The 27,745-nt window shown below is 39.2% G+C and overlaps 1 protein-coding gene and 1 long non-coding RNA gene across 7 annotated transcripts in view; one reads left to right on the forward strand and one right to left on the reverse strand.

Annotated features, from left to right (window-relative positions):
* Positions 1-27,745, reverse strand: part of SBF2 (SET binding factor 2) — a 530,998-nt gene that overhangs the window by 120,694 nt on the left and 382,559 nt on the right. The window lies entirely within an intron of this gene.
* Positions 1-27,745, forward strand: part of LOC115830481 — a 92,451-nt gene that overhangs the window by 62,058 nt on the left and 2,648 nt on the right. Inside the window, exon 2 of the long non-coding RNA XR_004026026.1 lies at positions 20,373-20,450. This is a non-coding gene — a long non-coding RNA (uncharacterized LOC115830481). The remainder of the gene's footprint in view (positions 1-20,372; positions 20,451-27,745) is intronic.

The raw sequence follows: 27,745 nt of genomic DNA on the forward strand, positions 1-27,745 counted from the left end.
AAACAAAATTAAACAAGGTTTTCCTTTTCTCTCTTTTTTTTTTTTTAAAAAAACAGGATTTTGCAGGATTTTAAACTGTGACTCTATGAAGGGAATTCGGTATACAGCATTTGTAAACCTAGTTTCACTGAGTATTTTAAAAGAAAGCAGTTGTAGAATATATTTTGGAAAATGATGATTTAAGATCATCGAAAATCCTATGAAAGAATTCCAACCAAAATGTTAGATATGAGTTCTAAATTTCATTTTAAAGAATCAATCAATATGTCAGTATGTTCAATTCTTTGCCTTCTACTTTTAAACTTAACTTCCTTATGAAGCAACGTTTTTCGATTACTGCTCCACCCTGACTCATTCCAATTACGTGCTACCTGCTCCGCCCTGACTCATTCTCCACCCTGCATAACCATTTTTCCCACCAAACCACTCACTCTGTCACTCTCTTTAAATGAGCCAATCGGAATTAGTTTAGCCTGTGCGGTCTAACCCTAGCCAATAGGGGAAAGACGCAGCAGCAGGGGCCACGTGCGTCAGGGATAAGAACCCCTTCCCCTGCCTTGTCCGAGTGTGAGCTCACCATTGCTCCATCTGTAAGGGTGCACCCTTCTATAGAAGTAACTTGCCTTGCTGAGAAAAAGACAATTTTATATTTGAGTGCTATTTCTTTTGCGGCACCGAAACTTTATTTATAAGAAAAAGATCATTTAAAAAAAATTTTTTTTTTAAATTTTCTTAGAGACAGGATCCTGCTCTGTGGCCTAGGCTGTGCAGTGGCACAATCATAGTTTACTGCAGCCCTGAACTCCTGGGCTCAAGCGATCCTCCTGCCTCAGCCTTCCAAGTAGCTGGGACTATAGGCACGCACCACTGCACCCAGCTAATTTTTTATTTTTTTTTTGTAGAGGCAGGGTTTCACTATACGTTGTCCAAGCTGGTCTTGGACTCTTGCTTCCTTCTGCCTCCACCTCTCAAAATGCTGGGATTACAGGCATGAGCCATGACACCCAGCCGAAAAGATCACTTAAAAATTTACTTATGGATTTTTATTTCTTGACTTATGGTTGTTTTCATAATCTGATAGGCAATTTTTCTAAAAATAATTTTAAATTATAGATAAAATATTTTAAAATCTTTAATACAATGCAATAAATTGGCAAGAAAGCAAGGAATATGCAGACCAAAATATAAGTAGAAACTTGAAAAGATAAACAGAGCACTGAAGCTAAATTTTAACTTAGGAACTGGTGGTGAGCAAATTTTAGTATTAGTTGTGAACTCAAGAGACTCAAGGGATAAGACAAAAAGACTAGCACTTGCTAAAGGGAGGAAGTCCATTAGGAGAATATAAACCAAAAATGAAATCCTGAGCCCCACAACCAAATGAATAGACCCCTGGCCAAAGGGATCCCAGGGAAACCTGAAAAACTGAATTCCTGGCCATAACAGGAAGGGAGGTCGGACACACCTCATTATGCCCTCTCCTTTTGGTGTTTAGGTAAAATTACAGATCTGACAAAACAGACTCTTTGTGGCAATAAGATACCAGATTATAAACACGACCTAAGGCCATGCAAGGCAGGGGTTAAGTCATACCCTATAAACCATAAAATCTCATTAAATGGGTTTTTAAAAAATTTTTATATTTTGAAACAGGGTCTCACTCTGGAGGCTGGAGTGCTGTGGTGCAGTGTGAGCTCACTGCAGCTGCGACCTCCTGGGCTCAGGTGATCCTCCCACCTCAGCCTCCTGAATAGCTGGGAATACAGGCATGTGCCACCACACCCAGGTAATTTTTGTATTTTTTTGTAGAGATGGGGTTTCACCATATTGGCCAGGATGGAATCAAACTCCTGAACTCAAGTGATCCTCCCACATTTGGCCTCCCAAAGTGCTGGGATCATAGGCATGAAAACAGGTTTTTAAAATTATCCCAGCATAAAGCAGCTTCCTTTCCAACCTGACTCTGATACAGCATCACACGATAGATAGAAGACCCTGAAGGAAATCAAAATATTTTTCTTTGACATATTTTGAAATGGCCCTGCAAAGTCATCTGTTGTGGGGGAAATTTGCATCTGTAGAGAATCTCCATTAATGCAGCCAGGCCTTCCCTTTCTAGGACTTTCTCAGCTGTGGGAGAGATTAGCTGGGAGTCTGACACTTTTATGGTCTAAAAAGAGACGTACCACTTATTCTCTCTGAGGGCTGCTACCTATGAGGATTTATCTACATAATAAGGGCTTTGACCTCCACAACTCCCTTATCTTGACTCAAGCATTTCTTTCTACTCTACTGACATCAAGTATTTATACAAAGCTTAACTCTTTCAATCAGTAGCCAATCAGAAAATCTTTGAATCCGCCTATGACCTGTAAGCCACCACCTCACAAGATATCCCACCTCTTTAGGATGAACCAAGGTACACCTTCCATGTATTGACTTATGATTTTGCCTACAATTTCTGTCTCCCTAAAATATATAAAATTAAACTGCAACCCAACTACCGGGCTGTGGTCACTCCTACTGGCTCAGAATAAGCCTCTTTAAAATATTTTACAGATTTGGTTTTTCAATTAACAAGAATGACAATAATCCTGGGATCTCTAAAGCCATCCATGACACCAGATAGAAAGTCTGAGATGTAAGAAGATAACTGAGCCAAAAAAGAGATAAATATGTAGGTAAATCTAAAAACACATTGACTGTATAAAACAATGACAATATTGTCTTTTGATAGCAAAGAAAATTAAGATACAACTAAACTATACAACCATGGTAGCATAGACTTTGTAAGGGAGTGAATTGGAGTTAGATTTTGATAGATTTTGATAAATTAACTAAGCATTTAAGAATTTCTGTATTATCACGAAAGAAATAGAGTGGGTTGCAACTTCCAAACTAGTGGAGGAAAAAATGGAATAATAGGAAAATAAAAAAAAAAAAAAACAAACCTGAACCCAAGGGAAAACAAAAAAGAAGTGGAAAAAGAAACTCAGAAAAGGGAAACAATCAGCCATGCGCAGTGGCTCACGCCTGTAATCCCAGCACTTCGGGAGGCTGAGGTGGGCAGATCACGAGGTCAGGAGATCAAGACCATCCTGGCTAACATGGTGAAACCCCGTCTCTACTAAAAAATACAAAAAATTAGCCGGGTGTGGTGGCGGGTGTCTGTAGTCCCAGCTACTGGGGAGGCTGAGGCAGGAGAAGAGGGCGTGAACCAGGGAGGCAGAGCTTCCAGTGAGCCAAGATCGTGCCACTGCACTCCAGCCTGGGCGACAGAGCAAGATTCCATTTAAAAAAGAAAAAGAAAAGGGAAACAATCAGAAAGAGAAAGAAAATAAGATGGTAGGAATAAATGTGTTAGTGGTGGCAAATATCTGAGTCTCATGGCACCAAATACGTTACCAGTCAAGGTATCCAAGGTATGACCAATGGTGAACCCATATAGGTCTGCAGCAAGCTCAATTCTTGCCTCCTCAGAAGAAAGAATTGGACTGAGGGGCATAAGGCAGAAAAAGAGACCGAGGCAAGTTTCAGAGCAGGAGTGGAAGTTTATTTTAAAAGGTTTTAGAATGGAAAAGAAATGAAATAATGCTTGGAAGAGACCCAAGTGGGCACGTGAAGGTCAAGTGCCATTTTAACCTTGATCCTAGGACTTTATTTATACGTTGGCCCCTTTCCCATGATTCTTCCCTTAGGCTGGGCTACTCATAAGTGCAGTGCCCTCCTTACACTTGGGAGGTGAGCATGCGCAGTGTGTTTAGGAAGTTGTATGCACGCCCATCTGTGGCTTTCTTCCCTTTTTGGGTGGTGTGCCCCTGGGAGGTCATACTCTGCCATTTTGTTTCTTTTTTTTTTTTTTTTTTTTTTTTTGAGACGGAGTCTTGCTCTGTCGCCCAGGCTGGAGTGCAGTGGCGCAATCTCGGCTCACTGCAAGCTCCGCCTCCCGGGTTCACGCCATTCTCCTGCCTCAGCCTCTCCGAGTAGCTGGGACTACAGGCGCCCACCACCACGCCCGGCTAATTTTTTGTATTTTTAGTAGAGACGGGGTTTCACCGTGGTCTCGATCTCCTGACCTCGTGATCCGCCCGCCTCGGCCTCCCAAAGTGCTGGGATTACAAGCGTGAGCCACCGCGCCCGGCCGCCATTTTGTTTCTTAATGCTCATGCCCAGGAAGTTGCTTCTCCCTGGTGCCAGCATTCAATTAACACTTTAGTGTACCAGGTGTGGACAATCAGGAAATGGCCTCTCCCTGGTGCCAGCTGCCCATTTATCACTTTTAGAGAGGCAGAGTGATAACTGCCAAACCATCACCTGACATTCCTAGTGGGTGGGGGACAGCTTTCTCCTGCCCCGCTCAGGCCTGTCTACTTGTAACAAATACAAATACAATAGCACAAATGGACCAAATGTTCTGGTTAAAAAAACAAAGATTGACACTGAATCTAAAACCAGAATCTAAATATTTGTTGCTTATAAACAACATATATATATATATATATATATATATAAAACTTAAGGATACACAAAATTTAAAGGATGAAAAAAAATGTACCAGGCAAATACCAAAAGAAGTTGGGGTAGCTATATTAACAATCAGAATATAAAATGCTCTTTAAGGCAAAATGCATTACTAGGGATAAAATGAAGCATTATATAATAATAAATAGCTCAATCTACCAGAAAGCTATAACAATTTAAATGTATATAAACCTAATAACTTAGCCTCAAAGTATACAAAGCAAAAACTGACAGATGTAAAAGGAAAAACACATAAATTTACAATCATGCTAAAATATTTTAATATACCTCTCTCAGTAACTGATAGGTCAAGCAGGTAGAAAAATCAGTCATCATATAGAAGATTAAAAGAAATACTGTACAAGTTAGAGCTAATAGATATGTATAGAACACTGTATACAAAAACTTGCTTGCTCTAATGGACACTGCACTCTAACACTGTACCCAGAACTGTTCACATGGATTTTAAAAAATTGACCTCATACTGGTCCATAAAATAAGTATCAGGGCTGGGTATGGTGGCTCACATCTATAATCACAGAACTTTGGGAGGCCGAGATGAGAGGATCGCCTGAGCTCAGGAGTTCAAGACCAGCCTGAGTGATAGTAAGAGCTCATCTCTACAAATTATTAAAAATTAGTTGGGTGTGGTGGCATGTGCCTGTACTCCCAGATACTTGGGAGGCAGAGATGGGAGAATCACTTGAGCCGAGCAGGTTGAGGCTACAGTGGGCCATGATTGTATCACTACCTTCCAGCCTGGGTGACAAAGCAAGACCCCGTCTCAAGAACAAAACAAAACAAAAAACTATCAGTAAATTTCAAAATGTTTTGAATCATATAGATAGAGTTGTCAGCTCACAATGCAATTAAGTTAGAAAACATTAATGCATGTAAAATACTTAAAATTGTACCTGGTACACAGTAAGTACTCAATAAATGTTATTATCACTGAGGCTAGGAAATGCTTAGCATATCACACTCTATTGTGATTATCTATTTACTTGTATGTCTCTTTACTAGACTATAAGCAATTTAATGGCATTTTTATAGCAGTGAATAAGAAGCAGTTATCAATATTTATGGCAAGTTGTTGAATGAGTGATATGCCTTTCTGAATGTCATACAAAGCTGAAAGAACAGTAGAACAAATGATCTTACTAGGTCTTGGATTTCCATAATTAACATTGAGCATAATCAGGATTTTCCTTTGAATAACGATTTTCATTTACTCAACAAATATTTATTGAGTATCTACTATGTGCCAGGCACGCTGTAGCTAGTGAACTCAGGAATCTCTTTATCCCAGGAGGGAATAGGGATGAAAAATAAGAACACATTTTAAAGGGATGAGATAAATTCACGGCTGAATAAGACACATCCTGAAATTAGAGGGACAATGATGTTCTTTTATGATGTCTCTGTGGGGACCTTTGTTGGAGCTCAGTTACTGGTTAGATTTTTAAGTTAGAACAAGTAATCTTTTGTTTTAAATTCAAGAACATGAGTTTTACATATAAAAAGAGTGACTGTTAAAACTGAGTAGCATCTCTCCCTCAGTCAAACCTCTGGAAATGAATGTGTGTGAGAAAGGAGAGGGAGAAAACAAATATGAGTCAATGAGAACTTCCTTCAAAGAGAATATTAAAATCAACTAAAATATTACTTTGAAGGCAGTCATTACCTTGGAGTCGTGTTTAGGTTTTTATTTTAAAATACAGTCAGGCCACGTAGGAAAACACCGCACATTTTTCCTATGTGGTATCACTGCAAGGTCTCCATCCTCTCCATGGATTTTATATAATAATCCCAGAATGCAGCAAAAGGTATGAATCATCTTTTTCTTCCTGACTTATTCCTCACCCCCCTAGGACACTGCTATGCACAAGAATGTCATCTGTGTCCTAGCACATCTGAATTTCTTTAACAGAAATGCCTTGCATGTTTCTGAAGACTGTCATGAGGCCCAAGGCAATAAAGTTCAACAGACTTGAGCTGTAATCTTCTCCCAAGGAAATGGTTGGGATGCCAAGATGCCTTTTGACTTTGATTTCACAGCAGGGCTTCACTTGCAATGACACTGTCCAAACTTTAAATGACAACAGCTGTGATATGAAGCCCTACACACTCATTTATAATGATTTTCCACAAATTAAAAAAGTTAAACAATGGGGAATTTCAATCCATGACCAATTAGCAGGGAACAAGCAATCATAAAACATTTAGACTAGTAGGCACTATTTATTATCTTACAAAACGTTTACACATTGTAGTGCATGTCTCAAACCTGTGTGCTAGTCAAATGCTGATTGCAAAATATAAATAAAAAATTCTTTGCAAATCACGTTAGAGACATTCTAAGTTAATTAGGTTGAAAGAGGGAAAAAATTTACAACAATAAGTCTACAACTATTGACGCAGCAACAGCATTCCAGAAGTGTGCAGTTATCTGTTGGGGAATCAGTCCATAAATACACAATCTGAAGTCCCCTGTGCTTTGGCCAAATAATAGCATTGTAGTAATAAACATACCAGACATTTTATAAACTTGCAAGGTCTTGAATACTGATACATGTTTTATTCTGAACTTTGCTTTGTAATTTACCTTTAATTTTCCTGCTACAATTGAAGAGTGAGCCCTGCAATCTTAATTTCCCATTATCCTCAATTACTTCGTACTTTTAACCTAGATATGTTTGAACTGTTGTGGCCAACATTCCAGTTTGATAAAACTCTGGAATTTCTAAAAAATGTTATATTTAAACATTAAAGAAAAAACTAGATTGAAAGGAACAAGTGTTACAGAACTGATTTTCCTTTAGAGTTTAGATTAGACACAGCTCAGAAAAAAGTTTTTTTGAATTGCCCAAAACATTGAAAACATTTGCATCTTCTACATAAGGACAAAAATTAAAAACACAAATTCCTCTTTGTATCACATTACTTTCCTACTCAAAAATTCAGCTATTTTCTGACCATTATAGAATAATGACCAAACTCTTCTGCCAGGCTTATTAGGCCTCCTCGGTACGGATCCACCTCTATACCCACCCGACCATATGGGCCCCTGCCACAAGCTGCTGCTTTAGTCAACCTATTTTATTTATCACCTTCTATTCCACATCATACTTATTCCTACCATATCTCATACAGTTGAGGAAGCCCATCCATGCTTTGGTTTGTCATTTACATGCTTTCTCCTTGGTATCTTCATATGCATGCCCCCATATTTCTCCCTTCTTTCCAAGTACAATGTTAAGCAAAAAGTAGGCCAAAGGATTTTTTTTTATTACAGTTTCAGCTTCCAGTTATATTTTAACATTAAATAAACCTATAAAACCATAAAGGATGTACCACAGTTTTGAATACCACTGTTATTTATATGCACAATGACTCCCATTGCAATAGAAGGTGAATGCTAGGCTTGACAAATAATATCAAGCTTTATTTTAAGTTATTTGAGTGAATGGACCAAGTCACTTTCAACTTTATGTGGCTGGAAACTAGAACACTGCACCTGGCATATGGTAATAATAGTTAGCACTTATTAAGTGTTTACTAAGTATCACACATATTTGAAGTATGAATTTACAGATATTATTTCATTTAATCTTCACAACATCTCGATTAGATAGGTATTGTAATTATGTCCTTTTTGTTGATAATGAAACTGAACCTCTCAGAGGTTAAATTATTTGCCTGAGATTATATGGCCACAAATGGCAGAGCCAGAATTTGAACCTGGGTAGTATTACTCCAGTATTTGTGCTTGAAACCTCAATGTTCTCTTGCCTCTCAAGTAAGATATTGAACGGAATATAAAAATGGAATCTGTGGAAACATAATTCATGGAAAAGAAACCTTCTAGTAAATTATAAATAATATCCTCATGAGAGTTTGAAACTATACATCGATGAAAAAGCAATTAAAAACATAACTGTTACAATTAAAACGCAATGGAAGGGCTTGAAGAAAATTTTTTTCTTATGTGTTCATTTTATCTCTATATTTAGGAATTTAAAAACATTATAAAATATAGAGGATGAAGTTAAAGCTTCTAAAATATACCTAACAGGAGTACCGGAAATTGTGAATAGAGAAGGCAGATGGGGGGCCGGGTGTGGTGGCTCACACCTGTAATCCCAGCACTTTGGGAGGCTGAGATGGGTGGCTCACCTGAGGTCAGGAGTTTGAGACCAGCCTGGCCAACATGGTGAAACCCTGTCTCTACCAAAAATATAAAAAAATTAGCGGGGCGTGGTGGTGGGTGCCTGTAATCCCAGCTACTTGGGAGGCTGAGGCAGATGAACTGCTTGAACCCAGGACATGGAGGTTGCAGTGAGCCTATACGGTGCCACCCACTCCAGCCTGGGCAACAGAGTAAGACTCCACCTCAAAAAAAAAAGAAAAAAAAAAAAAAAAAAAAAAAGAGAAGGCAGATGGGATAACATAGAAGAAATAATTTTAAAAATTGAGTCTTCAGATGAGACAGTCCACATAGGACAAATGAAAGACAACTATACTGAGACATATTGTGGTGCAATTTCATTACACCAGTGATTTAAAAAAAGACTCTAAAAGCTGTTAAGAGAAAAAAAAAGCAGTTCATCTACAAAGAAACAAGAATTAGGGGGAAAAAAAGCTCAACAGTGTTAGATGATAGAAAATCACACTGGGCACTACTAGAGGCAGTAGAGAAGGAAGGCGGCAAGAGTTGAAAAACAGTTGGGTACTATGCTCACTACCTGGGTGATGGGATCAATCTGTATCCCAAACCCCAGCATCATGCAATATACTTGTGTAACAAACCTGCACACATACACCCAAATCCAAAATAAAAGTTGAAATTACTTAGAAAAAGAAATAAAATCACAAATAGCAATGTTTTCAGAGTACTGAGAAAAAATACTTAAACATTTATTTTATTTTATATTTAAAAGTAATATACAGCAAAATGGACTTGTTTTCTGGCTATATAGTTCTGTAGATTCTAGCACATAACCACATTAGATTATATGACCACAGTCTGATTCAAAATACAGAACAGTTCCATCACTCCCCACATTTCTCATTGCCATCTGTTTATAGTCATGCTGTCCTCCTACCCCTAGACCCTGGTAACTACTGGTCTCTTCTCTGACACTATGGTTTTGTCTTTTTGAGAATGTTATGTTAATGAAATTGTACTATTTATAACCTTTTGAGAGTGGCTTGTTTCACTCATGACAACATCTTTGAGATTCATCTACACTGTTGTATACTACAGTTCATTTTTATTGCTGAGTAGTATTCCACTGTATGCACGTACCAGTGTGTTTATCCATTCATCTGTTGAAGGACATATGGGTTGTTTTCAGGTTTTGGGAATTACAAATAAAGCTGCTATTAATATTCACGTACAGGTTTTTGTGTTAATGTAAGTTTTGATTGTTTTTCCAGGGTAAATCCCTAGGAATGAGATGGCTAAGTCATACGGCAAGTATATGTTTAACTTTATAATAAACTGCCAAACTGTTTTCCAGATAGGTTGTACTATTTTTTTATTATTATTTGAGACGGAGTCTCGCTCTGTCACCAGGCTGGAGTGCAGTGGCGCGACCTCGGCTCACTGCAACCTCCGCCTCCCAGGTTCAAGTGATTCTCCTGCCTTAGCCTCCTGAGTAGCTGGGACTACAGGCATGCGCCACCAAGTCCAGCTAATTTTCGTATTTTTGGGAGAGATGGGGTTTTGCCACGTTGGCCAGGATGGTCTTGATCTCTTGACCTCGTGATCTGCCCACCTTAGCCTCCCAAAGTGTTGAGATTACAGGCATGAGTCACCGTGCCCGGCTGGTTGTATTTTATTTGAGAGTTCTGATATCTCTGCATCCTTGTCAGCCTTTGATATTTTCAGTGTTTTCATTTTAGCCATTCTAGTATGTGTATAGTGGTGTCTCTTTAAGGTTTAATTTGCATTTCCCTAATGGCTAATAGATTTTTATGTGCTTATTTACCATCTATATATCCTCTACGATAAAATGTCTGCTCAACTCTTTTATCCATTAATACGAATCAAGTGGCTTGTTTTAACATTTTGTAAGAATTCTTTAGATATTTAAAAATATAAGAACTTTGTCAGATATGTTTTGCCAATATTTCCTCCTAGTGTGTGGTTTGCATTTTAATTTTCAACAGTATTTTTTGTAGAAAAAGTTTTACATTCTGACAAAATCCAATTTATCATTTTTTTCTTTTATGGTTTGTGCTTTTTTGCGTCTTAAGAAATCCTTGCCTTACACTAAGGTCACAAATATTTCCCCTATGTTTTCTTCTGAAGTTTTATAGCATAAGCCCTTATATTTAGGTCTACAACTTAATTTTTATAAATGATATAAGGTAAGGGTTGAATTTCACTTCTTATCCCATGTGGATGTCCTGTTCCAGCATCATCTGTTGAAAAGACTATCCTTTCCCTGTGAATTACCATGCCTTTGTCAAAAATAAACTATATATGTGTAGGTCTATTTCTGGCCTCCCCATTCTGTTCTATGGATCTATTTAGGTATTTTTTTGTTTTATTTTGTTTTTGTTTTTGAGATGTTGTTTCACTCTGTCACCCAGGCTGGAGTGCAGTGGCTCCATCTCGGCTTACTGCAACCTCTGCATCCCGGGTTCAAGCGATTCTCCCGCCTTTGCCTCCCGAGTAGCTGGGATTACAGGTGCCCGCCAACACGTCTGGAAATTTTTGTATTTTTAGTAAAGATGGGGTTTCATCATGTTGGCCAGGCTGGTCTTGAACTCATGACCTCAAGTGATCCCCATGACTCGGCCTCCCAAAGTGCTGGGGTTACAGGCATGAAGCCACTGCGCCTGGCCTATTTAGCTATTCTTACACCAATACCACACAGCTTTGATTACCACAGCTTTAATGTAAGTTTTGAAATCAGTTTTTCAATTTATTCTTTTTTTTTTTTGAATATGGAGTCTCATTCTGTCACCCAGTCTGGAGTGCAGTGGTGCAATCTCGGCTCACTGCAACCTCCGCCTCCCGGGTTCAAGTGATTCTCTTGCCTCAGCCTCCCGAGTAGCTGGGATTACAGGTGTGTGCCAACACACCCGCCTAATTTTTGTATTTTTAGTAGAGACGAGGTTTTACCATGTTGGCTAGGCTGGTCTTGAACTCCTGACCTCAGGTAATCTGCCCGCCTCAGCCTCCCAAAGTGCTGGGATTACAGGCGTGAGCCACCGTGCCTGGCCAATTTATTCTTAATAATTGTTTTGGTTATATACTAGGTCCTTTGCATCTCCATATATATTTTAGAATCAGCTTGCTAACTTCTACAAAAAAGCCTGCTAGGATTTTGATGAGAACTGCACTGAATATACATGAATTTGAGAATTGACATCTTAAGAATTTTGGGTCTTCTAACCTATGAACATGTGTTATGGGGCATCTTTTCATTTATTTCAGTTTCTTTAATTTGTCTCAGTAATGTTTTGTACTGTTCATTGTATAGGTCTTGGCATGTAAATCTATCTCTAAGCATTTCATGTTTACTGGTGCTATTGTAAACAGTATTTCTAAAAATTGTAATTGTTACTATTATATAGAAATCAATTGGTTTTTAAAATTTTACCTTGTACTTGGCAGCCTTGCTAAACTCACTTGTTCTAGAAGTTTTCTGTGTATGTTTGGATTTCTGAGGATTTTTTTCTATATATGATATCATATGTGAATAAAGACAGTTTTACTTCTTCCTTTCCAATACCTATCCATTTTATTTCTTTGTATGGCCTTATTTCACTGGCTACAAACTCCACTATAATGGTGAGTAGAATGGTGAGGACAGACATCCTTACTTTTCCTCTGAAACTTATGGGGAGAGCATTCAGTCTTCTTCCATTAGATCTGGTATTAGCTGTAGGTTTTTTGTGTATTTATTAGACTGAGAAAATTACCTTCTAATTCCATTGTGAAGAAACTTCTTTTTGTAATGAGTGGGATATGAATTTGTCATATACTTTTCCTACATCTATTGAGATGATCACATAGCTTTTCCTTCTTAGTGTGTTAATACGGTGAACCTATTTTCAATTGTTTAACCAACTTGCAACTCTGAGATAAATCCCACCGGTTCATGATGTATCATTCTTTTCTTAAATATTTGGTACAATTCACCAACATCACATTCATTTTTAAATATTCACTAGACATAGTTTCATTGATCTAATCTATTAAAATTATCGGGGACAATAAACAAAACTAATTTTCACTTTATAAGATATATAGAACAATTTATGATTTAAAAGAGCTGATACTGGTCTCCAAAAATATATATATATATATAATCATGACTTCCTGGTAGTTTCTAGAACATACTACAAAAAATGCTGTTCAAACTGATTTCGCAAAGATATCAAGTATTTTCTTAAATAGCATGCAAACAGCACCAATGGAAGTATTTCCGGAAATTGAGCCCAAATACAGTGCCACTTCAGTACTTGTTGGAAACCTGAATTAACATTTCTACATAGCTCAAGTACGCACAGCAATAAAGGTTCTACACACGTGCACCAAATCACTGAAAACAGAACATCTTTTATGGCTACCTGTGAATACACAGATAACTGGGTTTCTCCATAAGTAGTTTTCTACTTTAAACTTTTTGTAAATATTCATACATATTGATAAAATTTTATAGATAGACATCTACATATCAGTATTTTCTTGTTAGTTTTGACAGTAGGTGAAAGCAAGTTATTAAGCTGGGATGTAGCCGGATTACATCAGTTTTTTAGAATGACCACTCTGACAATAGTGTGGAGAAAGAGCCATGTGGAGGACAGGTTCAACCATTCAGCCACTATTGAGCTCCTATTACGTGCCCAGTGCTATTTTAGGTGCCAGTTATATAGCAGTAAACAAATCAAAGTCCCTTTTATCACAGAGTTTACATTAGATTAGAGAGATAGTGGAAATGCCCTCCTTAATCTTTAGATATTAAAATCTTAGGCCGGGCGCGGTGGCTCACGCCTGTAATCCCAGCACTTTGGCAGGCCGAGGTGGGTGGATCACGAGGTCAAGAGATCGAGACCATCCTGGCTAACATGGTGAAACCCCGTCTCTACTAAAAATGCAAAAAAAATTAGCCGGGTGTGGTGACAGGCGCCTGTAGTCCCAGCTACTTGGGAGGCTGAGGCAGGAGAATGGCGTGAATCCGGGAGGCGGAGCTTGCGGTGAGCCGAGATCACGCCACTGCACTCCAGCCTAGGTGACAGAGCAAGACTCCATCTCAAAAAAAAAAAAAAATCTTACCTTTATTTAAATTTTTAGCCCAAATTCCATCTGTTCATAATCTTTTTGTTGTTGTTGTTGTTGTTTTAGAAAGGGCAGGGTCTCACTCTGTCCCCCAGGCTGAAGTGCAGTGGTGTGATTTTGGCTCACTGTAGCCTTGACCTCCCGAGTTCAAGCAATCCTCCCAAGCAGCTGGGACTACAGGCATGTGCCACTGTGCATGGCTAATTTTTTTTTTTTTTTTCCTGTAAAGATAAGGTTTCGCCACGTTGCTCAGGCTGGTCTTGAACTCCTGAGCTCAAGCGATCCTCTCACCTCAGCCTCCCAAAGTTCTGGGATTACAGGTGTGAGCCACCATGCCCAGCCTATTCTTTATTTTGTATTATAAGGCCTTTTGAGGACAATGATTGTGTTATACATAATAGATGTTCAATGAATATTAAACAAAAGAAAGATTACTCTAAAAATGAAAAGAAAGCTATTTTACAAATACAGCTAAAAGAGAAAATAAAGTATTAGTATAGTGATTCCTTTTTATGAAATCACTTCTCAAATGTGCAGTTTTATTCTAAGGAACTCACTTTAGCCTAACCACTTATTTTGGAGGGTTTTTGTTTTCTATTCTGTTGGTTTTGTATTTCCCCCCATACTTTCTCTTTTTTTTTTTCCTTTTGACCTTAGAAGGAAGGTAAAAAAACCTAACTTACAAAATAAGATACCCTGAGGCGACTGGGTGCGGTGGCTCACGCCTGTAATCCTAGCACTTTGGGAGGCCGAGGCCAGTGGATCATGAGGTCAGGAGATTGAGACCATCCTGGCTAACACAGTGAAACCCCATCTCTACTAAAAATACAAAAATTAGCCAGGTGTGGTGGCGGGCGCCTGTAGTCCCAGCTACTTGGGAGGCTGAGGCAGGAGAATGGCATGAACCTGGGAGGTGGAGCTTGCAGTGAGCCGAGATTGCACCACTGCACTCCAGCCTGGGCGACAGAGTGAGACTCTGTCTCAAAAAAAAAAAAAAAAAAAAAAAAAAAGATACCCTGTGGCCTTTGTGGTAAAAACACTCAAATCTTAGTGAGAAGTTAAGTTGTAAACATCTGTAGTCTGTGGGTTTATTTTCAGAAGTTAACCTACTATCAAGTATAGCTCAGAATCTTCTTAACTATTGGAATTATATCTACGCCTAGGACTTCCCATCAAAAAATATTGCCATTCCTGACAGAAGTGGCATGGCAGATCAAAGAAGAAATGATATATATTTTAATATATGATGCTGAGGCTATTGGGCAGAAATATGGAAAAATAAAATAAAATTGGACTCTTACTTCAAAGTACATGCAAAATCAGTTCCAGGTGGGTGAAGGTTAGATGGTAACACAAAAAAATGTGTTCATGACTTCAGGTTAGGGGAACATTTCTTATGATAAAAAAAGCACAGTCACAGAGAAAAAGACTAATAAATTCAACTATAGTCACATGGCCTTATAATGATGTTTTGGTCAACGATGGACTACATATATGATGGTGGTCACATATGACTATAATAGAGCTGAAAAATTCTTATTGCCTAGTGACATTGTAGCCATTGTAACATCCAAGACATCACAGTGTAACACATTACTCAGACATCTGGGGTGATGTTGGTGTAAACAAACCTACTGTGCTGCCAGTCTCATAAAAATATAGCACATACAATTTGTACAGTACATAATACTGAATAATAAATGAGTATGTTACTGGCTTATGTATTTACTACACTATACTTTTAATCATTATTTTAGAGTACACTTCTACTTATTAAAAAAAATAGCTAATGGTAAAATAGCCCAAGGCAAGTCCTTCAGTAGGTATTCTAGAAGGCAGTGTTATCATAGGAGATGACAGCTCCATGTGTGTTACTGCCCCTGAAGAACTTCCAGTGGGACAAGATGTGGTGGTGGGAGACAGTGATATTGATGATCCTGACCCTGTTTAGGCCTACGCTAATGTGTGCATTTGTGTCTTCATTTTTAATGAACAAGTTTAAAAAGTAAAAAAAAAAAATTTTTTTTTACTTTTTTCTACTTTTCTATTAAAAATAGAAAACACAGCTGGGGCCGGGCACGGCGGCTCACGCCTGTAATCCCAGCACCATGGGAGGCCAAAGCAGGTGGATCATGACGTCAGGAGATTGAGACCATCTGGCCAACATGGTGAAACCTTGTCTCTACTAAAATACAAAAAAAAAAAAAAAAAAATTAGCCGGGCATGGTGGGGCGCACCTGTAGTCCCAGCTACTCAGGAGGCTGAGGCAGGGGAATTGCTTGAACCTGGGAGGCAGAGGTTGCAGTGAGCTGAGATCGCCCCACTGCACTCCAGCCTGGTGACAGAGCAAGACTCCGTCTCAAAAAAAAAAAAAAAAAGAAAACACGACCGGGCATGGTGGCTCATGCCTGTAATCCCAGCACTTTGGGAGGCCGAGGCAGATATATCATGAGGTCAGGAGTTCAAGACCAGCCTGGCCAAGATTGGTGAAACCCCGTCTCTACTAAAAATACAAAAAATTAGTCGGGTGTGGTGGTGGGTGCCTGTAATCCCAGCTACTCAGGAGACTGAGGCAGAGAATTACTTGAACTTGGGAGGTGAAAGTTTCAGTGAGCCAAGATTGTGCCAGTGTACTCCAGCCTAGGTGACAGAGCGAGACTCTGTCTCAAAAAAAAAAAAAAAAAATTGAAAACACTTATAAAGATATAATGAAAGAAAATATTTTTGTATGGCTATACAATATCATGGCTTTTAAGCTAAGTGTTATTACAAAAGAGTCAAATAGTTTAAAAAATTAAAAATTTTGTAAAGCAAAAAAGTTATAGTAAGCTAAGTTAATGTATTTTTGAAGAAATTAAAAAAATAAACTCAGTGTAGTCTAAATGTAAAGTGTTTATAAAGTCTACAGTGGCATACAGTGATGTCCTAGACCTTCACATTCACTCACCACTCACTCACTGACTCACCCAGAGCAACTTTCAGTCCTGCAAGCTCCATTTATGGTAATTGTCCTATACAGGTGTACCATTCTTAATCTTTTATACTGTATTTTTGCTTTACCATTTCTATGTGTAGATATGTTTAGATATACAAATACTTACCATTGTGTTACAACTGCCTACAGTATTCAGTACAGTAATGTGCTGTACAGATTTGTAACCTTGGAGGCTATACCATATAACCTAGGTGTGGAATAGGCTAACTGAGCTTGTCCAACCCGTGGCCCACAGGCCACATGCAGCCCAGGACAGCTTTGAATGCACCCAACACAATTCATAAACTTTTTAAAAACACTATAAATTTTTTTTGTTATTTTTTAGCTGGGTGTGGGGGCTCATGCCTGTAATCCCAGCACTTTGGGAGGCTAAGGCAGGCGAATCACAAGGTTAGGAGTTCAAGACCAGCCTGGCCAACATGGTGAAACCCCATCTCTATTAAAAATACAAAAATTAGCTGGGCGTAGTGGCGGGTGCCTGTAATCTCAGCTACTTGGGAGGCTGAGGCAGAATAGCTTGAACCTGGGACGCGGAGGTTGCAGTGAGCTGAGATCACTCCACTGCACTCCAGCCTGGGCAAACAGAGAGAGACTCCATCTTAAAAGAAAAAAATTTTAATTTTTAGCTCATCGGCTATTTTTAGTGTATTTTATGTGTGGCCCACCACAATTCTTCCAATGTGGCCCAGGGAAGCCAAAAGATTGGACATTCCCAGTGCCATCTACAGTACACTCCTACTTATTTTAAAAAATTACTTTGCCTAAGTGGACAACAACAAAATTGTCAAGCTACACATTTCTCAGCATGTATCCCCACTGTCAATTTAAAAATTTATAAAATGGCATCATGAAGAGTCAAATGACAAGTCATTGCATACAAGAAGACATTTGTAAAACATATAACTGTTATCCAGACTATATAAAGAATTACTAAAAAACATTAAGAACAAAAGAGATAACTCAGAAAAAGTTGGGTAAAAATGTAAACAGGTATTTCAAAAAAGAGAAAACCGTGCTGGGTGTGGTGGTTCACACCCGTAACCCCAGCACATTGGGAGGCTGACAGGGGTTGATGGCTTGAGCCGAGGAGTTCAAGACCAGCCTGGGCAACATGGTGAAACCCTGTTTCTAGAAAAAATACAAAAATTACCTCGGCGTGGTGGCATGCGCCTGTAGTCTCAGCTATTCAGGAGGTTGAGGTGGGAGGACCATTTGAGCAGAGGTTGCAGTGGGCTGAGATCGCACCACTGCACTCCAGCCTGGGCAACAGGGCGAGACTCTGTCTCAAACAAACAAACAAAATGAGAAAACCAGAATGGCCAAGAGACATGAAAGATTGCTCAACTTCAGTAGTAAATGCAAATTATAATCACAAAGAGATAGCATTACACAGCCACCAGATTGGGAAAAATTAAAAAGGCTGACAAGTGTTCACGAGGATGTGAAACAATAATGGAGTTTCTTGTGGGAATGAGATTAGTATAATTACTAAGAAAAAAACATTTGACCTCATTTAATAAAGTTGAACATATGCATATTCTATGACCTAGCAATTCCATTCCTAGGTATATATTCTAACACTTATATACATGTGTACTAGAATTGCATGGCAATGATGTTTTTAACAGAGTTGTTTAAAATAGCTGAGGTGTGGAAAAAACCAAAATGACCACATGAATAAAATGTAGGAGTGACAGTCCAGAGGTATGGGCTCACCAGAAGACTAAGACCAAATCATAGAACTACAGAACGCTTCTCTTCCCTGACACCTTACCACAATACATTAGTAAAGGCCTACTTACAGCAGCTCCTTTTGGTTGTTGTTGTTGTTTAAATAGAGACAGGGTCTCACTATGTTGCCCAGGTGGGTTTCTAATTCCTGGGCTCAAGCCATCCACCTGCTCTGGACTCCCAAAGTGCTGGGATTACAGGCATTATGAGCCACCACACCAGGCCTTATATCAGTTTTACATAGTATATCACATTTGGCTATCAAGATAAAATTACAAGGCATACTAAAAGGCCAAAAACATAGATTGAAGAGACAGCAAGTATCAGAAACAGACTTAGATATGGAGATATGTTGGAATTACCAGACCAGGAATTTAAAACAACTGTGATTAATATGCTAAGGGCTCCACTGGATAAAGTAGACAGCACACAAGAATAGATGGACAATGTAAGTAGAAAGATGGAAATTCCTAGAAAGAACCAAAAAGTAATGCTAGAGATCAAAAACACAGTTAACAGAAATAAAGAATGCCTTTGATGGGCTTAGTGGTAGACCGGTCACAGCTGAGGAAAGAATCTCTGAGAGCCAAGAAATAGATCTGCATAGATACAGTAAACTGATCTTTGACAAAGGAGCAAAGGCAGTAGGATGGAAGCAAAATAGTCTTTTCAATAAATGGTGCTGGCACAACTGGACATCCACATGCAAAAACAGAACCCGGACAGAGACTTTACACACTTCACAAAAAATACGTCAAAACAGACCAGATACCTTAGTGTAAAATGCAAAACTATAAAACTCCTAGAAGGTTACATAGGGGAAAATATAGATAACCTTGGGCTTGGCAATAACTTTTTGGACACACTATCAAAAGCATGATCCATGAAAGAAATAACTGATAAGTGAGGCTTCATAAAAATCAAAATTTTCTGTTCTGTGAAAGATACCATCAAGAGAATGAAAAAATAAGCCACAGATTAAGAGAAAATATTGGCAAAATATAAATCTGTACAACACCAAGAATGAACCCTAATGTAAAATGAGCAGTTTGGGTCACAATGATGTGTTAATGTAGGTTCACCAATTGTAACAAATATACCACTATGTTACAGGGTGTTTATAGTGGGGGGGGCTATAAATGTCTGGGGGGTAGGTGGTATACAGAAAATCTCTGTACCTTTTGCTCACTGTTGCTGTGAACTAAAAACTGTTTTAAAAAATAAACTCTATTAAAAAGAAAAAGAATATAAGGCTTCAAAAATTAAAAGACAAGTGGAGAAGGATGAAGTTGTGAAGATGGAGATGAAATGGCCAGAGAGACAGAAGGATATGCTACAAATGTTTCATTATGGAAGCCAAGGAAGAGAGTACTTGAAAAAGGAGGCCGGGTGCAGTGGCTCATGTCTGTAATCCCAGCACTTTGGGAGGCTGAGTTGGGCAGATCATGAGGTCAAGAGATCGAGACCATCCTGGCCACCATGGTGAAACCCTATCTCTACTAAAAATACAAAAATTAGCTGGGCGTGGTGGCGCGTGCCTGTAGTCCCAGCTACTTGGGAGGCTGAGGCAGGAGAATTGCTTGAACCCAGGAGGCAGAGATTGCAGTGAGCCGAGATCACGCCACTGCACTCCAGCCTGGTAACAGCAAGAGTCCGTCTCAAAAAAAAAAAAAAAAAAAAAAAAAAGAAATTCTAGCTGATAAACTGCTTCCTCTATCTTTAAAACAAGGAAAAGATGGACTTACCCATGAAGAAATAACATTAATAATTTGTACAGTTTACATAGTTTCAAAGTTGCTACTGTAATTTTTTTTGCTTTTCTTTCAGAAAAAAAATTAAAGACCAGACTTAAAGTTCCTGTGAGAAAAAAGGAAAATGAATTATAAATCTGTCATATTTAGAAGGGTTAGTAGGATGACCAAATAAATAAAATGTACAAAAAGCCATTCTGTACATTAGAAAAAGCTTCATACATATAAAAAATGTCATAAGAAACCAAATAGGCTGGGCACAGTGGCTCATGCCTGTAATCCCAGCACTTTGGGAGTCCAAGGAGGGTGGATAACCTAAGGTCAAGAGTTCGAGACCAGCCTGACCAATATGGTGAAACCTCATCTCTACTAAAAATACAAAAATTAGCCAGGTGTGGTGGTGTGCGCCTGTAACCCCAGCTACTCTGGAGGCTGAGACAGGAGAATTGCTTGAACCTGGGAGGCAGAGGTTGCAGTGAGCCATGATTGCACCACTATACTCCAGCCCAAGTGACAGAGTGAGATTCCGTCTCCAAAAACAAACCAACCAACCAACAAAAAAACCAAATAGTAATTTTTAGCATTTTAAATCTATGAGCTACCATAATGCTGCCTTTATAATACTAGCAAAGATAAACTAATCAAATACTTATATAATCAACTATCACAAATAACTAGGGATAATTTTATGACTTATATCATAAAAAGATGATAATAGAAGATCAGAGATAAGCTTAGCTAGCTCTCATTTTCAAGAAAAATATCCTGAAATGTTATTGTCAATGGTCAAAAACAAACACTGGCAGAAAAATTTTAAATTTTAAGAATGTAATTGTTCCTGCCGAGCATTATTAATGAAAATGTTTTTGAAATTCAAAATCCAGTTCCGTACAATGAATGAAATATATCTATATTTCACATATTTCCCTGTGCTTCAATATATTTTTTTCACACTCAGTGAAATGTGAAGTGTTACAGGTGGTCAGGATAGTAACATGAAAGCAGCCTTGGAAATACTAAGAAACAATGTGCAAGTCCTGAACTTATATCTTTTTCTTTCTTTTCCTTTTTTTTTTTTTGAGACAGGGTCTTGCTCTGTCTGTTGCCCAGGCTGGAGTGCAGTGGTGCAGTCATGGCTCAATGTGTCCTTGAACTACTGGGCTCAAGTGATCCTCCTGCTCAGCCTCCTGAGTAGCTGAGACTACACACATCTGGCTAATTTTTAAATTTCTTGTAGGGATGGGGTCTCACTATGTTGTTCAGGCTGGTCTTGAAATTCTGGCCTCAAGTGATCCTCCTGCCTCAGCCTCCCAAAGTGCTAAGAGTACAGGAGCAAATCACCATGCCTGGCCCTGAACTTGTTTCTTAATGACAACATAAAATTGGATACTAGTCAGAAGATCAACAGCCTCTTGTTTGGCTTGGGCCTTCTGTAACCCCCACCCTCATCAAACAAATGGATTATATTTAGACATTTAATTTAACCTCTGTACCATTTAAGATTAAACATGTGTTCTTTTTTAATTTTCATTTAAACAAAACTCACAAACTTCCATTTCAATATGAAAGATCTAGGAAATACAGGTAAGTGAAAAGAAAGCAAAATATCTTGTGATAAATCCTGCCATCTTTGAATATCAATGTAAGAATCAATATCGTGAAAATGGCCATACTGCCCAAGGTAATTTACAGATTCAATGCCATCCCCATCAAGCTACCAATGACTTTCTTCACAGAATTGGAAAAAACTACTTTAAAGTTCATATGGAACCAAAAAAGAGCCCGCATCGCCAAGTCAATCCTAAGCCAAAAGAACAAAGCTGGAGGCATCACGCTACCTGACTTCAAACTATACTACAAGGCTACAGTAACCAAAACAGCATGGTACTGGTACCACAACAGAGACATAGATCAATGGAACAGAACAGAGCCCTCAGAAATGATGCCGCATAGCTACAACTATCTGATCTTTGACAAACCTGACAAAAACAAGAAATGGGGAAAGGATTCCCTATTTAATAAATGGTGCTGGGAAAACTGGCTAGCCATATGTAGAAAGCTGAAACTGGATCCCTTCCTTACACCTTATACAAAAATTAATTCAAGATGGATTAAAGACTTACATGTTAGACCTAAAACCATTAAATCCTTCAAGAAAACCTAGGCAATACCATTCAGGACATAGGCGTGGGCAAGGACTTCATGTCTAAAACACCAAAAGCAATGGCAACAAAAGCCAAAATTGACAAATGGGATCTAATTAAACTAAAGAGCTTCTGCACAGCAAAAGAAACTACCCTCAGAGTGAATAGGCAACCTACAGAATGGGAGAAAATTTTTGCAACCTACTCATCTGACAAAGGGCTAATATCCAGAATCTACAATGAACTCAAACAAACTTACAAGAAAAACACAAACAACCCCATCAAAAAGTGGGCAAAGGACATGAACAGACACTTCTCAAAAGAAGACATTTATGCAGCCAAAAAACACATGCAAAAATGCTCATCATCACTGGCCATCAGAGAAATGCAAATCAAAACCACAGTGAGATACCATCTCACACCAGTTAGAATGGCCATCATTAAAAAGTCAGGAAACAACAGGTGCTGGAGAGACTGTGGAGAAATAGGAACACTTTTACACTGTTGGTGGGACTGTAAACTAGTTCAACCATTGTGGAAGTCAGTGTGGCGATTCCTCAGGGATCTAGAACTAGAAATACCATTTGACCCAGCCATCCCATTACTGGGTATATACCCAGAGGACTATAAATCATGCTGCTATAAAGACACATGCACACGTATGTTTATTGCGGCACTATTCACAATAGCAAAGACTTGGAACCAACCCAAATGTCGAACAATGATAGACTGGATTAAGAAAATGTGGCACATATACACCATGGAATACTATGCAGCCATAAAAAATGATGAGTTCATGTCCTTTGCAGGGACATGGATGAAACTGGAAAACATCATTCTCAGTAAACTATCGCGAGGACAAAAAACCAAACACCGCATGTTCTCACTCATAGGTGGGAATTGAACAATGAGAACTCATGGACACAGGAAGGGGAACATCACACTCGGGGGACTGTTGTGGGGTGGGGGGAGGGGGGAGGGACAGCATTAGGAGATATACCTAATGCTAAATGACGAGTTAATGGGTGCAGCAAAACAACATGGCACATGGATACATATGTAACAAACCTGCACATTGTGCACATGTACTCTAAAACCTAAAGTATAATAATAAAAAAAAAAAAAGAAAAAAAAACCACTTTGGTGTCAATACTTCATTTTCTTCCTAATTGCAGATTATATACTTATTCATATAATTTATCTTTTATAAAGTCACTTTATTCTTGAACTGATTTCCTTCCTTGGCCTCTGTGACCTTCTTTTGTCTCAGGTACCATTACAAGTTTTTTTTTTTTTTGAGACAGAATCTCCCTCTGCCACCCAGGCTGGAGTGCAGTGGCATGGTCTTGGCTCCCTGCAACCTCCGCCTCCCGAGTTCAAGTGATTCTCCGATTCTCCTGCCTCAGCCTCCCTAGTAGCTGGGATTACAGGCACACACCACCATGCCCGGCTAATTTTTGTATTTTTAGTAGAGATGGGGTTTCACCATGTTGGCCAGGCTGGTCTCGAACTCCTGACCTCAAGTGATCCACCCGCCTCGGCCTCCCAAACTGCTGGGATTACAGGCGTGAGCCACTGCGCCCGGCCACAAGTTTTTATTATTCTATCTACCCCCTTAATATTAGTATTCCTCACTTTCTTTTTCATCTTCAGATCTCTTCTTATGGGACATGCCTTTCTGAGGTTAGCGTGACCATTTTTGTGATATAAAGCACCACTGAAATCTGTATCTCCAGCCTAGACCACCCCTTCTCAGCTCCATCTGACTGGACACCTCCAATTTGATGTCTTTAAAAACCCTGAACTCAATATACCCTAAACTCAATTATCTCTACCCAGGCCTCTGACACTCACCCCTAAGCATGATCCTCTTCCACACTATTTTGGTAAACAGGACCAGCATTTATTCAGTCACCTAGCCAAAAACCTTTCCATCACATCATACCCTACGATTCCATCAGATATCAACTTGATGCCTCCAAAGTGACCTTCTTTCTATCTATCCACCCAACAATATGTTTAGTTGAAATAGGTGCATCTAGGGACCATGAATTAAGCAGTTATATAATCATTGCCCTTTTGAAGCTTAATCAAGTACTGTTATTTCTTTTTTTTTTTTTTTTTTTTTTTTTTTTTTTTTTGAGACGAGTCTCGCTCTGTCGCCAGCTGATCAGTGGCCGATCTCGCTCACTGCAAGCTCCCTCCCGTTCACCCATATCCTGCCTCAGCCTCTCCGATACTACACGCCCCCACTACCCCGCATTTTTTTTTTAGAGACAGGTTCACCGTGTCTCATCTCCTGACCTCGTATCCCCCCCCCCTCCCAATCGATACACGTGCCACCCCCCCATCTTTTTCTATCTTCACCACATTTGTCATCAGTTCCCTCTTACTAACTTACTACCTTTGGACTTTCACCATGGCTATAACCTTTACTCCTATCCATTTCTGAACGTTTGGGGGAGCTCTGTAGTACAAATCAGCTTGCTTCTCTGTTTTCCCCCCCATCCTCCTATTTATAGCTTTCCCATGTCTACTAAGTCTACTTGTCCATTTTCTTTTTATTTCTTTTCTTTTTTTTTTTTTTTTGAGACAGGGTCTCACTTTATGACCCAGGCTGGAGTGCAGTGGCACAATCATGGCTCACTGCAGCCTCGACCTCCCGGGCTGAAGCCATCCTCCCACCTCAGCTTCCTGAGTAGCTGGAACTACAGGTGCACGCCACCATGCCTGGCTAATTTTCGTATTTTTGTATTTTATTTATTTTATTTTTTTGTAGAGACAAGGTTTTGCCATGCTGCACAGACTGGTCTCAATTCCTGGGCTCAAGTGATCCACGCATCTTAGCCTTCCAAAGTGCTGAGATTACATTTATGAGCCACTATGCCCGGCCCCTTTGCCTTCTGTCTTCTAAAATGTTGTAGCTGATATCTCTTTACCTATTTTCTTTTCCTTGTGGATTTACGTCTTTTTTTTTTTTTTTTTTTTTTTTTTGAGACAGAGTCTCACTCTGTCGCCCAGGCTGGAGTGTAGTGGCGTGATCTCTGCTCACTGCAAGCTCTGGCTCCCGGGTTCACGCCATTCTCCTGCCTCAGCCTCCCGAGTAGCTGAGACTATAGGTGCCTGCCACCATGCCCGGCTAATTTTTTCTATTTTTTTTTAGTAGAGATGTGGTTTCACCGTGTTAGCCAGGATGGTCTTGATCTCCTGACTTTGTGATCCGCTCGCCTTGGCCTCCCAAAGTGCTGGGATTACAGGTGTGAGCCACTGCACCTGGCTTTTTTTTTTTTAATCCTCTACTATCCAACTTCTAGGAAAAGAGTAGAAGTAAATGTATGGAGGTAAATTACCAGGATCCCAGAATTAGGTCATTCTTGAGTTCATAATTCCTAGAAATTTCTTTATATCACTATTATTAGAATATTTTAATCTCTTTTCCCTCACATTCTCTAGCTGATTTTCCATCGAGATTTGAAATAGCCTCTCCTTTCTTCTTCTTCTTTTTTTTTTTTTTTTTTTTTTTTTTTTTTTTTTTTTTTGAGACAGAGTTTTGCTCTTGTTGCCCAGGCTGGAGTGCAATGCGATCTTGGCTTGTAGCAGGACGAGCCGCAGACAAAACTCCTCAGACACCGAGTTAAAGAAGGAAGGGGTTTATTCGGCTGGGGGCATCGGCAAGACTCCTGTCTCAAGAGCCGAGCTCCCCGAGTGAGCAATTCCTGTCCCTTTTAAGGGCTCACAACTCTAAGGGGGTGTGCGTGAGAGGGTCGTGATTGATTGAGCAAGCAGGGGGTACGTGACTGGGGGCTTCGTGCACCAGTAATTAGGAACAAAACAGGATAGGGATTTTCACAGTGCTTTTCTATACAATGTCTGTAATCTATAGATAACATAACTGATTAGGTCGGGTCGATCTTTAACTACCAGGCCCAGGGTGTGGCGCTGGGCTGTCTGCTTGTGGATTTCATTTCTGCCTTTTAGTTTTTACTTTTTCTTTCTTTGGAGGCAGAAATTGGGCATAAGACAATATGAGGGGTGGTCTCTTCCCTTAGGCTCACTACAACCTCCACCTCCCAGGTTCAAGCGATTCTCCTGCCTCAGCCTCTCAAGTAGCTGAGATTACAGGCATGTGCCACCACGCCCGGCTAATTTTGTATGTTTAGTAGAGACGGGGGTTTCTCCATGTTGGTCAGTCTGGTCTTGAACTCCTGACCTCAGATGATCTGCCCGCCTGGGCCTCCCAAAGTGCTGGGATTACAGGCATGAGCTACCGCGCCCAGCCACTAATGAGATATTTTATACTCCTTTACTGGACTAAGTCCTCAAAAGCCAATGTATATGTCACACTAACAGCACATCTTGGTTTGAATTAGACACACTTCACCTAGTCGAATGTAGTTCCACATGTGTCATATGAAGATTTTGGACTACACTAGATTACAATACCCTTAAAATATAGGTCTTGTAGTCCTAAAGTCATAGAAAGTGTGATTTTCTATCTCTTTTCTTCCCACAACTGCCCTTTCCTTAGGCTTTTGGCTGCTATTTTTGGAATACTGTTTAGAAAATTATGGCAGGGGACATCAAATCAGGGTACTGAACTTGTAATAGGGCAACTAAAAAATGTCAGTCACCCCAGGCTAAAAAATAAGATTTGGAACCAACATAATAACATGTTTTCCATGAAATTAGTTATAGATAAAAGAGAGAACAGTTTGAACTTCAAAGGGTATCAAAGTCAGCCTCAAAGACTGATATGTGGATCTTTCCCCTTTGACTCTGTTATGAAACTGGGATGTCTCTATTGCAGACTATCTATAATCTGGCTTAAGTTGTACTTATAAAAGTGTTTGTGTCTCCTTGTTTTTTTCCCTTTTCACATTGAACTTTGGTCATTTCTACACTGCATAAGTAGAAAAATATTTGGGGTAGACTGTATTTGATTTTCCTGTAGCTATTAGAAACTTGCAAACCTTTTTGTCACTGGTGACAACTCAAAATTGAAGTTTAGCCTTAAGAATAAAAAAAATTGTCTTTTTTTTCCTTTTAACAAACTATCATTGGAAAGGCTGAAAATCTTAAGTAGGGAAAAAGCAAAAGGATGGCCCCCTACTTAAAATTTCATAATGCTATACCTATCAAAATTCTTATATTAGAACACACATTCTTTTCAAGTGCAGAAGGAATAGCTGCCAATATAGACCATATACTGGACCATAAAACGTCTCCCAATGAATTTAAAAGCATGTTACCTGAACACGATAGAAGTTAGAAAGCATGAAGAGAAAAACCTCTGAAAGATCCACAC

The sequence above is a fragment of the Nomascus leucogenys genome, chromosome 15, assembly GCF_006542625.1.
Source record: "Nomascus leucogenys isolate Asia chromosome 15, Asia_NLE_v1, whole genome shotgun sequence".
NCBI classification, from domain to species: domain Eukaryota; kingdom Metazoa; phylum Chordata; class Mammalia; order Primates; family Hylobatidae; genus Nomascus; species Nomascus leucogenys.